The sequence below is a fragment of the Piliocolobus tephrosceles genome, chromosome 2 (assembly GCF_002776525.5).
Source record: "Piliocolobus tephrosceles isolate RC106 chromosome 2, ASM277652v3, whole genome shotgun sequence".
NCBI lineage: Eukaryota > Metazoa > Chordata > Mammalia > Primates > Cercopithecidae > Piliocolobus > Piliocolobus tephrosceles.
Window position 1 is genome coordinate 69393252 of NC_045435.1, and position 13690 is coordinate 69406941.

Sequence of the window (13690 nt, forward strand, 5' to 3'; positions counted from 1 at the left end):
ACCTATTAATTGTCAGGCCTCCTCCGGACATTATCCCAGGTAATGGTAAGTATGGTAGGTATCACAATCCCTATTTTGCTGAAATGAGGAGGCTAAAATGTCATCACTACCTCACATCTAGGCAGGATCTGGTTTTAGGTTTGCATGATTCTAAAGCTTGAGAGCTTTCTATTTTATCATCATGTATATAAGAAATATATTTCTGCTTGAGCATGGTGGCTTATGCCTGTAATCCTAGCACTTTGGGAGGCCGAGGTGGGCAGGTCGCTTGAGCCCAGGAGTTCGAGACCAGCCTGGGCTACATGGTAAAACCCCATTTTTACTAAAATTACAAAAATTAGCTGGGTAGGGTCGTGTACACCTGTAAGCCCAGCTACTTGAGAGGCTGAGGCAGAAAAATAACTTGAACCCAGTAGGTGGAGATTGCAGTGAGCCAATATCGTGCCACTGCACTCCAACCTGGCAAAAAAAGCGAGACTGCCATCTCAAAAAATAAATAAATAAATAAAAGATTTCTGTGCAAGTATTGTTTCCTATTTGTCTTCCCCGTTAGACTGTAAACCCCGTGAGAGCAGAGATTGAATTTCCCCTGTTGGCTACTCTGTTCTCTGTCCTGGTAGATTTCTTGGATGCTAAGTAGTTAAGAAATATGAACTGCATGAACAAACCAATAAAATGATGAACTAGAAACATAAATAATTGAAACCAGATACAATTAACTGGGAACTTATTTCACTTTGCATGTTTTGAAACACTTATTTTCAGACTACTGAAGAGGATGGTTGGAGAAGTTTGGTGTCAAGTTCAAGACTGATGTTAGTGAATATACTGAAAGGAATATGTGACTTGTGACTTGCATTTAAAATAACTATCTTACTTTTAGATCCTTTATTGTGCAAATGGAAAGCACATGTTACAACAGCTATTGTTGTGCACATGTACCCTAGAACTTAAAGTATAATTTAAAAAAAAAGAAAAAGTAAAAAAAAGAATTGCAAATCAGACATTCTGAACCACGGTCTGTTCTAGATGGTTGTCAAGTAAACTCCTAATAAAGTATTTTGCAATAGACTATCTTCCCAAAATACAGCTTTAACTACATGATGACAGTTTTGTTTGTATTATCCTGAAAAAGAAGTCTCCAGTTTAGTCTTAGTGATCAGAATCAGTAACCAGAGGTTACTCCCTGTCCTGAACACATTTATTTTAAAATCTTTGCACATTTGCCAATGCCTTAGAGTCAGAAACTGTGTTCTTTATACAAAGGTTCTTGAACTCTCTTTGGATAAAATACTTTCACATCTTCCTTTATATATTCCAAGCTCATTCATTTTATGGTAATTAGCTTGGGGACTTCGTGTCTCAGTAAAAGTATGCCTGCTTTATACTTGGTTACTTTTAAGAAAAGAAAATCTTGAAATGAACGGATTACATATATGCAAGTTAAAATAATCTTCCTGCACTCTTTACTGATTAAGTGCAAAATAACTTTACAAATGATCACTCTGAAGTTCTTTTGTAAACAGAACTTACTTTGTGATCAACAGCATTCCCTTTTTCTAATTTCTAGACCATTTTCCACAAACTTCTGAAATAGACAATTTTGCCTTTTCTGAGAATGGTTTATTTCTATTTCATGCTTAATCAGTGGAAAAATAGTACTGAATTTCAAATATAATATCCTTTTATTGATTACCACTTTAATGTCTTCATTTGACATTAAATAGCTTTCCAGTGTCATAGTGTTTCATACAAATGTACACAGAGAAAACTGAGGAATTTTATTAAAACTGTGGTTCTGGTTGTATTGAGGAGAGTACATATGTTTTACTCTGTTCCTCAGAATAAAGAAAATTATATTTCACATCTCTCAAGTGAGATCTTCCTAAACTTCATATTTCTAATACCTATCTGTTAAAATAGTTTATTTCATTTTTCCTTTTTAATTCTAAATTAGAACACTGAAAATAACAATTCCAGACCATAACTGTGTTCCTTTTCGTTGATTTTATTACTCTCAGTCACTATTAAGGTATTACACACTAAAGCCACTAGAATCCACTTTGAGAATTTCTGTTAGAGCTTTAGAGTCTTAGAGTCACCTTTGATCTTCAATGGTTAATCTTTCTTTTAGTCTTTTGTTTTTATAAGTCTACCATATTTATTTTCTCTTATCCTTTTACTTGTATAAAAGTAATTCATCATTGCTGCTAAGTCCTTTTTAACTTTAATTCTACGTTCTGAGTTAATTTTGGAAAATTGAGTTTAGATCTCATGGAGAACCGTAAGACATAATGCATATTTGGGTCACTTTTAAAAATACTATTCTCATTAAATGTTTGTTTTTCATTGACATTTTAGCAAATCTTTTATTCTCAGTTTCATATACATATGGCATACCTCATTATTTGGCATTCTAGAGAGGACTGTATATGGTTAGAAACTTTCCTGCCAGGCAAAGCATAAATTTTTCCATTTCAGGTATATTGAAAGATAGTGGTGGGACAATCTATAGTTCTAAGATTTATTTTTATTCCTTCCTCCTTTTTCCTGTATCTAATATTGGTAGAGCATCATATATTTACCAGATTCTGTATAACAACTAAGGACCAGAGATGAATAATATCCCTTTGGTCCTGGTTCTCAAACCAACTGCAGTTAGTAATGATGGATGGACACAAATGCAGGTGATGAGGAGGCCATGTGATAAGAGCAGTGACAGAAAGATATTGAAACTGCTATAGTGTCCAGGGGCAAGAAGGGACCAACTCTATATACTGTAGCCATGGAAGAGTTCAGAGGAAATGAAAATCCAGGTTTTGCTTTAAGGAAGCAGAAGGTTCTAACCAGGTGGTGAAGGTAGAAAAGAACACTGAGGTTGGGAGCTCTTCACCACCAGTAACTCTGAGGCTTGGAGGTCACATGATGTCAGGAAGACAGGGCCCAGGTCAGCTTCCTCTCCACCGCTTAGTGATTCTTACCCTTCCTTAAGGCTCTTAAGGTGCTTGAGCATCAGCCTCCTCATCAGCTGGATGGATTAAATGAGATCAATGCCAACGTCAGCACAGTAAGGGATACAGCATAGATGCTCATTAACATTAGTTTCTTCCATTACTTGAGTGTAGTGTTCAGGGATGAACAATAGCTCCATGAAGTTGGAATACAAAGAGATTACTGGAGAGGAAGGACAGCAAGTGACAAAAGGTAAAGTCAGAAAGATAGGCTGGGGACAGGATTATGAAGACTCTTCTATTTCATACTTGTGTTTTATCTCATAATCAACAGAAAGCCAAGGAAGTAGCAGAAGAGTGACATGATCGAATCCATGGTCAGAAGTGGATTTCTTGGGGGCAATCTGGAAGATGGACTGGAAGAGAATGCTGCATGTCCTTCCAGTCCATCTGGAATCTCTTGAAAACTCCTTTTGGTTGTCTGGACCAGAGATGATGAGAAATGGATTCTAGCTACTAGAAAGATAAGAAACGATGCCAAGTCTGCCTGTGGTGGTGACCTGAGGCACAGTGTATCCCCAGAGCTGCAAATAGCTGTGGGATGGTCTCTGAGATCTAAGGAGACTTAGCAAAGGAGCTTTTAGCTGAAGTAAGACAGAAAGATGCCTATTTCCAAAAAGTCTATAACGCTCTAGGGAAGGAGCAACTGTCTCAACAATGCCTAGAGACTGAAGATGAGGGAATCGTTCCGTTCTCCTGGACCTTGCAAGACCAGATTAGCACAAGAGAGCTACTCTCAACCTTGACAAGTAAAGCTAGAGTCAGATGTCATTGCAATAATATTTTAAAAATATGGCTTTATGTTTTTGCACTCTGAGTGACATGATATATCATGCAAACATGTTCAAAAAGATTCAAAGAACAGAGATGGTTTCACCCTGTCTTTTTCTCTTAATTATGCCTACTACTGCCTTTCCAGCTAATCTCCCTGGAAGATGATTCTACATTTACTCTCTGTATTAGCAAGCCCCCTAGCAGGAAACAGACAGTACACTGGAATTGGGATAATTCAAGGATAGTTTAGCAAAGAAACTTTATAAACGTGGAGGCAGGGCAGATGGAAACCACAAAGAATAGCGCAGCCCCCAGGGGCTGCTATCACCTTAAGAATCATCAGAAACTTGAGTTGGTGTATTTTAGGATTGTAAATAATTAACTTTAAAAATGTCTCCAGGTTGCTATTTCTATGATGTGATACAGGAAGGATCCACTTCAGATGTGTATTATGTACTTTTTAAAAATTGTCATATATCTGTTTTCATAAGATGAGGACCATTTTAATTCACTTTAATTTGTTAAATAGTTTTATTGTGATAGGGATTTTTTTCTTGTGAGGATGTGCCTTGTATTATATTCCCATGTTATTTCTCCTTCTATATTTAGTTGAGACAATCATGTGATGAACAACCACTTAAAATAATGATTACTGCAATCTGAATATGACTACTCAGTCTATGATTTAAGAAATTTACTGGGAAATAACTTGACACCTCAATGAAATATTTAAGTTAGAAGAGGAGAACAAGCCAGTAATTTTGCTTTTTCTTTTTCCCCTGATATGCCTTAGTTTTTCCTATTCCATATTTTATTTGGGAAAATTATATACCTCCTTAAGCCCCCAATTTATTGTATCTTCTGTACCCTCATAGCCTTTTCTCAATTCTTAGAAGGTAATTTGCGTCTTTGAACCACTTTTACCTTGTTTGCTTTTATTTTATTATCCTCTTCTCTGGGTGGCTTCATCCTTAATGTCTCATTTTAAGTTTTATCTTTATTGATCTTCTGCTTCCTTAGTGATCTTGTCTTTCATTAAGTGTGATGTATATGGGGATGATGAAGATAATTAAGGGTTGAAAACAGAGTGATTAATTTAGCATGAGAAGACAAATAGAACAGGGGAAAATGTTTAACTTGACTACACCTCCAGGGCCCCACTTGTATCAATGAGTGAAAGACGCATGGTGGAATTCATATGCTTCTGTGCATGTAAGTGATGCAGTCCCAGGTAGAACTGCAAATGATATTAGGAAGAAGATTGCCTCCTGTTGGTTGGAAGTTTGCTCCTGTGGCATTCACTTCTGTGTGGGCCCTCTCTCAACTCATGGGTGCTAGCTCTGGTTTTGTTAGTAAATTGCTTGGACTTTCTCCTTTAAGTTACCTCATCTGTTATAAAAAGGATTTTAGATAGACTCTAACTTATGGACAGAATCATCTGATTTTGCTCTTTGAACCCTACATTTTACGACACAAAACAAATTCACAGTTAAGATAAAATACAATGGCTTTTAAGTAGTCTGCCTTTTATATCCTTATTTATTTGAACTACTTGATTTAGAGATTAAATAAGTTTCTACAAATTGAAAATGTGATGAGAAACATACCCAAAGATATTTCTTCAAGGGCATACATTGCAGCATTGCTTATAAAAAGAAAATATTCAGCAACAACCTAAATGACCATCAGCAGTAGACAGATATCCATTCATAATTCAAACAACAATGCTATGCAAATATTAAAGTAGATACATTGTGCTGCCATATGAAGGCCTCCAAAATATATTTAATGGGAAAAGAAAAAAGTGGCAGGCCAGTTAATATAATCCCATCTGTGTTCAAAGGGGAAAAATGGGCTATGCTTACATATGCTTGAATATGCAGACACATAGAACTAGGGGTGGGCTGGGGACGCTAAGTCTTTGGAACTGCCTGAATTTTCATTAGCTGCATGCATTACTTTGTTGTTTACAAAAGCGTAATGAAGACTTCCTTAGTATTTCCTTGATTACAATTGAAATTTTTATCTTTGTTTCCCTTTACTTTCGTTCCTGAACAATCTCGAATAAGCAGTTAGGTAGGGCACAGCAAGGTACACTTTGCATGAAGGAGTAGCCTGATATGGGGTGTTGAAGACCAACCAGGGTGAAGAGGGCATCCAAGAGGGTGTGGGAAGGCATGGGAACTCAGAGTCCAAGCAGGATGGGGAGGGCATCTTTAGAGAGAGTCAGCTTGGTGTCAGAGCCCATGCAAAAGCGGAGGTGACTCTACAGGAAGCAAGAGCCTAGGTGGGGTAAAGAAAGTGTCCATACGTGGGAGTGGCCAGGCATGGGGTGTCAGAGCCCAAGCTGGGTGAAAAGGACTTTCACACAGGAGGGTGGCTCAACAAAGGGAGTCAGTGCCCAAGAGGACTGAGAAGACATCCACGTGGGAGAGATGGGGAACTGGTTACACTGGTTACACTGATGAGTAAATATAATTATTATGGGGATCTGATTCCTTAGTCTGAGAAAGACAATACAAATACAGAAAGGAAGAGGACTAGGATGGATTCTGTGATGTTGGATTAAAATCAGATATATTGGTATGAATTCATGAATTTCAATATATAGATATAAATCAATATCTATTTCTACAGATATAGAAATCAATATATAGATAATTATATATATATAGTTGTCTAGCTATGTATAGAGAGGTATAATTATGTGCTTATGTATTATAGGTATACACAGACTTAAACTGATACACATATATGTGTGTGTGTGTGTTTGTGTGTAGTTGTGTGTATGTGTTCCCTAGAACACATAGTATCCACTGAGAAGGCTTGTAAGCAACAACACCCCAATATCAATGAGCACACCTAGCACCCAAATCTTGGCTTCTATATATAGTCTCCACTAGAAGATTCAGCGTTTCTTGGAGGATTGTCTGATTCCAGGGCTTAGGGCTGTGAAAGAAGAAGGTGAGCCTGGAACATCTTGTGCCAAAAAGCAAGGAAGTGCTCAGAGAATGATTGGCATATGGCAGCACAAAGGCACTTCTACCAACATCTGGGACAAGTTAAACATCAAAATCAATCATGTTAGTGACAGATTTTAACTCATTGAATAAAATAGGAAATGCAAGACCATAATGATATAAGCAAATTAATGAATAAGTTGATGGTTTGATGAGGAATTGGACAGTTACATGGTTTCAAAGTATCTCTCTCACATACTTATAAATTACAAAAGGGAAAAAAAAGCAAAATTATAGTAGAAATCTGGTAGATGGCACCTCATCCTACTAATCAAAGCGAATATCATCAGTAACGGGACACAGAGAAATCATGTGCCACCTGATTGGATGCAATAGGAACACAGCATCCCTTCTGTGATTTTCTTGCTAAAGCTTCAACACCTGAATCTAGATATGAAGAAACATCAGACAAACACAAATTAAGGAAGAGTTAACAAAATTACTGTTTTGTCATCTTAAAAGTATCAAGGTCATGAAAGTTTTAAAACTGCAGAGAACTGTCCCAGACTGAAAGAAAGTGAAGAGACATTACAACTAGATGTAAGTTTGGTTCTTAACTGAATCTTTTCACTATAAAGGACATTACTGAAGCAACTGGGAAAACTTGAGTCGTGTCTGATAATTAGATATTACATAGTAATACATCAACATTCATTGGCCAGTTTTAGTGTATGTATTATAATTATGTAGAAGAAAGTCCTTGTTTATGGGAAATGAGATCTGGGGTCATGGGTCTCAGGTTGGCGATTTATTCTCAAATGGTTTAAGAAAAGAAGTTTGAGGCAATTTCAAAACAAAAACTAAAATGTATAATGTGTAATATTGCATCAAAAGACGATTTTTATTTCTGTAAGCTTTGGAAATTTTCATTAAATTGGACTTTGTGTAAGTCTAGAGAGGTTTTTAAAAAAGAAAAACATTTCCACTGACTATCTTTTGTTATTTTAATGCTATTAATGATTAAAGTCTAGAAAAATAAATGCTAAATTTCGACTTCATATATAAAAATAACTAAAGGCTCTCATTATTTGGCTTTAAAACAAGACTATAATATATTTAGTCATATTGGGAAAATGTTCCCCTTATATAGCTTACCTTTATATACAATATTACATTTTTATACAGCAAATTCTAACATAATATCTTAATATCAAATTTATATACACATATGAGATTTGTATGTTTATAAAATTCTAAAATAGCTGCTTTCCCACCTGAATCTGCCAAGGATCCTACCTACTCTTTCCCCATCTCCACCTAATACTCTACCTTGCTCTCCAATCCCCAGCCAAATTAAATAGAACCCAGATGAATGAAGACAAGTTTGTTTCTGCTAAATGTGAGAACATGCAGGATATTTTCCTTGAATTGAATGTAACTACATTATTGCAGCTTGAGAATAAAACACATTGAGCAGCTTGAGAATAAAAATGAATATGACACAGTCTCTGTCTTAAAGGTGTATGTAGTCATTGTCAACAACGTCAGCTGGTGGTTTGCCTTGACGAAAGAGTGAAATAAACAAAAATACATTTCATTTTCCAGAGTCAAATGAAGGTCACCCCAAATCCTCAGGTGCTGTATGCTGTACCCTGTTTTCAATACCCCAAATCCTCAGCTGCTGCACCCTATATTTAATCTAAAGGTCTTTTTGAAGTAACCAGTGATTATCCCAGAGTGGACATTGAAATAGAAGAGAAATGCATTAAACTGTAGAATGTTCTTCCCTGCTTGCCTTTGAACGATTTTGAGTTCATCTTCAGTACATTATTTTGGGCCTTTTATCACTGCAGTTTTTAACATGACTGAAGACAGAGCTCATAGAAACCCTCTCTATATAATCATAAACTAAATATTTATAATGAGCAAATGATTTGTTAAATTTATCACTTCAGTTGTTAATTTCAAATGTATCTGAGTGAAAGTGAGAGGTAAATCGGAAGAAAGAAAAATTAATCACTATATTCATTTTGCCTAAGTCCTAAAATCTTATCAGATAACATATAAATTTTGCATCATATGAATTAGGTTGGCTCCTCAACACAAAATGCTCTCTAGAACAAGAGAGGGCTGTAGAATTAGTTCTACCCTGAGACTGGTACAAAGCAAGCCTGACCCATTGTGCTACATGGCACCTCTTGAACCACAGGGCCTGAACCCTGAAAGTGGAACAGACCAGGGAAACTCCTTCCAAGTCCAGGCACTGGTATGTGGCAGTTTCAACAGTAAGTCGAAGAGCTCAGATAGGGAGCTGTTTGTACCCCATGGAGATATCTGCAACATCAATGAAGAGGAGGCTTATTTTAAATACATGGAAGAATGCAAATCAGACTTGCAAAAGATGGTGCTTGAATGTTTAAATATACATTTTATACCTTTTGTTTAAATTCATAGGGTGAGAAGCAAGATTTTACTTTAAGCCTGTGCATCTTTGTGTTTATTTACATACACAATTAGAGAGTGGTATGTGATACACACAAAGTCATCTAAAGGGTGATTCTTGAACAAACCAAACTGAAATCCTGTCATGATTCTTTATCTTAAGTTTAAGCCATTTTTAACAGCTTAACACCCTAAATGGACTTTTAGAACCTCAAATAGTCATTTTAAGTCCTTACCTTACTATTGTGACATTGATCATCATACATTTCTAAACATTTTAATTTAAAAAAAATATGGTGACTTAATTTTTTATTAACTTTATTAATCCTGGCTTCTGCTGTAGGGAAAGGAAATATGATGACACAGGAATGTCACCTTTTTGTGTGGCAATCTTTAAAATGATTATTTCCTGTCAGCAGTTGGGATTGGAGATTGTGTCTGGCAAATAGGCTTCTGCAGGCTCTCCCTTCAGCAATGTTTATCAGCTGCATGATAATGAGTCAATTTCTATGTAAATATAATCAGTATTTGATGGTGGTGAGGAAACCTCCTAGATTAAATGATTTTTGTGGTTCCTTGATTAACATACTTTATGAAACCATTACCATATGCACTACTGCTGCACATTTGGAAATAGCTCAGCTTCAAGTCTAAGGTCTTTCAAAAGAAATGTCAACCCTTTTCAAAGGAAAAAGTATGTGTGTGTACTCCTGTGACAAGGAACTCAAGATGCCGTATTTTGATACACTTGTATTCTTCCATCTAACATTCAACAATTAAGTGTTGAGTATTAACTGTGTTTCAAGCCTGCTGTAGGCATGTATACACCACCCCAGCAGTCAGCAAGAAAGACAGGATCCCCGGATCTCAGGGTATCTCTATCTGAATGGGGAGAGAAAGACAGCCATGAGATTAAAGGCTATTCTTTTAGATCAACTCACGGCCCGCATGCAGCCCAGAGCAGCTTTGAATGCATCTCAACACAAATTCATAAAATTTCTTAAAACATGAAATTTTTATTTGCAATTTCTTTTTAGCTCACCAGCTATCATTAGTGTGTTTTATATATGGCCCAAGACAATTCTTCCTTTTCTGATGTGGCCCAAGAAAGCCAAAAGATTGGACACCGCTGTTTTATATAGTGACAAAAGAGGGAGGGATATGGGGCTTTTTTTGCTGGGCAATCAAATGTCTTTCTGCGCTGACATCTGCTGAAACCTAGTTGATCAGAAGGAGTCAGCTGAGTGAAGCTACAATGAGCAATCCAGGGAGATCAAAGAGCAGTGCCATGGTCCAGAGGAGGGAATGAGCATGGATATTCAAGGCACGTGAATTACAGTGGGGCTGGAGCAGGAGGAAGCAGGAGCGGTGACTGCAACAAGGTGGTAGGCAGGGGTGTAACACTTAGGGCTGTTTGCGTAGGGGCAATAGGGTTGCCAGATTTAGCAAATAAAAATACGGGATACCTTGTGAACACTGAATTTCAGATCAACAATGAAAAAAATTTAGTGTAAGTGTTTCTACAGCAATACTCAATATTTGGTATTGGATCTGGCAATTCTAATCTTTTTTAAAAAATTACTATTATACGTTAAGTTCTGGGATACGTGTGCAGAACGTGCTGGTTTGTTACATATGTATACATATGCCATCATGGTTTGCTGCACCCATCAACCCATCATCTACATTAGGTATTTCTCCTAATGCCATCCCTCCCCTAGCCTCCAACCCGCTAACAGGCCCCGGTGTGTGATGTTCCCCTCCCTGTGTCCATGTGTTCTCATTGTTCAACTCCCACTTTTGAATGAGAACATGCAGTGTTTTTTTTTTTTCTGTTCTTGTGTTAGTTTGCTAAGAATGACAGTTTCCCCTCTATTCTTATTCTTATCATCCAAAGTGGAACACTTCTGAGTGAAAGGTGTGGTGTTGGCAGGTAATCTAGGACAGTGGTTTTGCCTGGATTTGATTCTGGCAAACCAGGCTGTGTTGTCATTGTACTTACAGAGTTTGAATTTCTGTAGGAGGTTGTGGGAGAATTTTAATTGGTGATATGTCATATTTAATCTGCTGTGACTGTTGTGTGGAGAGTAGACCCTACATAGAATATAGAGTAACCAACATCAGTTAGTTGGAGATGGGATGAGTGAAGCCTATTGATGGACAGCAGTAAGATGAAGTTAACACAGGATTCTTCCTTTGTTGTTGATTAGTGTTAGACCTGGTTGAGAGATTGGTGTATAAATACTGTTGACCCTTCACCACACACACACACACACACCAATTTTCTTACTTTTAGAGGCCCCATGCTACATCATAGCAAATATATTTAGTTGCACAAACATCTCCATATACATGCACATATAATTAAGAGCTGCCTTTCAATTGTCTAATATGCCCAGTGTTACGTTTTTGGAATGCTTAATGAAATACTTACTAATTCCTATGTTACAGTTTTCTCTGTATATTTTGCTAGTCCTTTTCTTTCTCTTTCAGATCTCAAGCCTTTTCAGAGATTCCTGAAGAGTCTGTAGAAACTCTAGAGCATTGGGTCCATGATAGCCTTAAAGCTGGAATTCCAATGAGTCTGACTGTCTTCCTTACCCCATGCTCTTAACCATGATTTCACTAAAATACCTCTTTGCACTATTGAGTAGGTGCATCTTAGCTTATGATTTCAATGTTTCTTTTTCTTACTTAACATTATATTATATAAGTTAACTAATATTTTGCGATCCTTAATACCAGGAGTTCTCAGAGTGTGGTCCTTGGACCAGCATCACCTGGAAATTGTCAGAAATGCAAATTCTAGGTTCCCATTCCAGACCTACTGAATCAAAAACTTGGACTTGGGCTGAGTAAGCTGTGTTTTTATAATCTTTATGGGTGATTCTGATGCACACTCAAGCTGAGAACCTGCTCTATAATAACTTTTTAATAGCTATGTAACATCGCAAAAGTTATCTAAATATGCACGTTTTAGATCATAGTTAAAATCATAGTTACCCAAATATGTTTTTTACACTACATTTTGACATTACATTCCAATTTTTTATTACATACAATGTGGCAACAAAATTGTTCATATATATGGGGCTTTCTTCCACTTTTCAATTATTCTTTAGAGTGGAATGACTAGGGCAAAGATTATGACCATTTCACCTTTTCTGTCAAATTTCTTTCCAAATACCCATGTTTACACTGCCTCTCCCAAAATACATGCAAACAAGTTTTCCTATAACCCAAACAACTTGAGGTAGTATCTTCTTAACATGGATAATTTAACTGATAATCTCATAACTTTTAAGTGATACCTTGTTTCAGTTAGCATATTTATTACTAATGAATGAGAATACTCTCTCCCGTTTGTCTGAAATTTATATTCTCACTGTGTGAATTACAATTTTGTCTTTTGTCCATTTATTAGTCATTTTGTAGTTCTTAAAAATTGAGCACTTTACATATATATGCATATATTGACACACTATTTTCTTCTTTCTCTTTTTGTAACTTATATTTGTGTGAATTTGAGACACAGTCAGCAGGGTACTTTTAATAATACATTTCATTCAGAAAGTGCATTTATAGTTTCAAACTAGGCTGTCTATTGCACCTTAAAAAGTAGATCTTATGCCCTCAAAATTGTCAGGTTGGGCTAATATCAGCTATGGAGACAAGTTGAACCAAACTCCCACAACTTTCATACAACAAAGCTTTGTTTCTTGTTCATGTTACTTGTTCAGCATAGATCAGCAAGGTACCTCTGCTATAGCACGCAAAGGCCCAGGCTTCTGGAAGCTCTACCATCTTATAGCTGTGCCATGATAACACAGGACCTCTACAAAGGGTCATAGAGTGTGGAGGTAGCACAAGAAGCTTTTAAATGCCTTGGAGCTACTCATTGCTGCTTTTAATAGGCCCAGTGCCCTGAAGTAGTCACATGGCCTCAACCAACTAGAAGGGAGGATAGGATACATGGGAAAGTCACAAACATTTGGTCAGCAGCAAATGTCTGTGTCAGTTGCTTTCATATTATGATGAATACTCTAGAATAATGCTATAATGGGTATTCTGGGCACTCATTCATTTATTCATTTACTTATCATATCAGACAGGGTTCAGGCAGGGGCAGAACCACTGCTCTATATTTCAGGTGTGACAAAGTTAAGATAGGAGAGGTTTATACAAATGTTAGAAGCTCTGGGGAAGTTAAGTTTGGAGATGGCACACAGAGATCTCTTTTTTTTTTTTTTTTTTGAGACGGAGTCTCGCTCTGTCACCCAGGCTGGAGTGCAGTGGCCGGATCTCAGCTCACTGCAAGCTCCGCCTCCCAGGCTCATGCCATTCTCCTGCCTCAGCCTCCCGAGTAGCTGGGACTACAGGCGCCTGCCACCTCGCCCGGCTAGCTTTTTGTAATTTTTAGTAGAGACAGGGTTTCACCGTGTTAGCCAGGATGGTCTTGATCTCCTGACCTCGTGATCCGCCCGTCTCAGCCTCCCAAAGTGC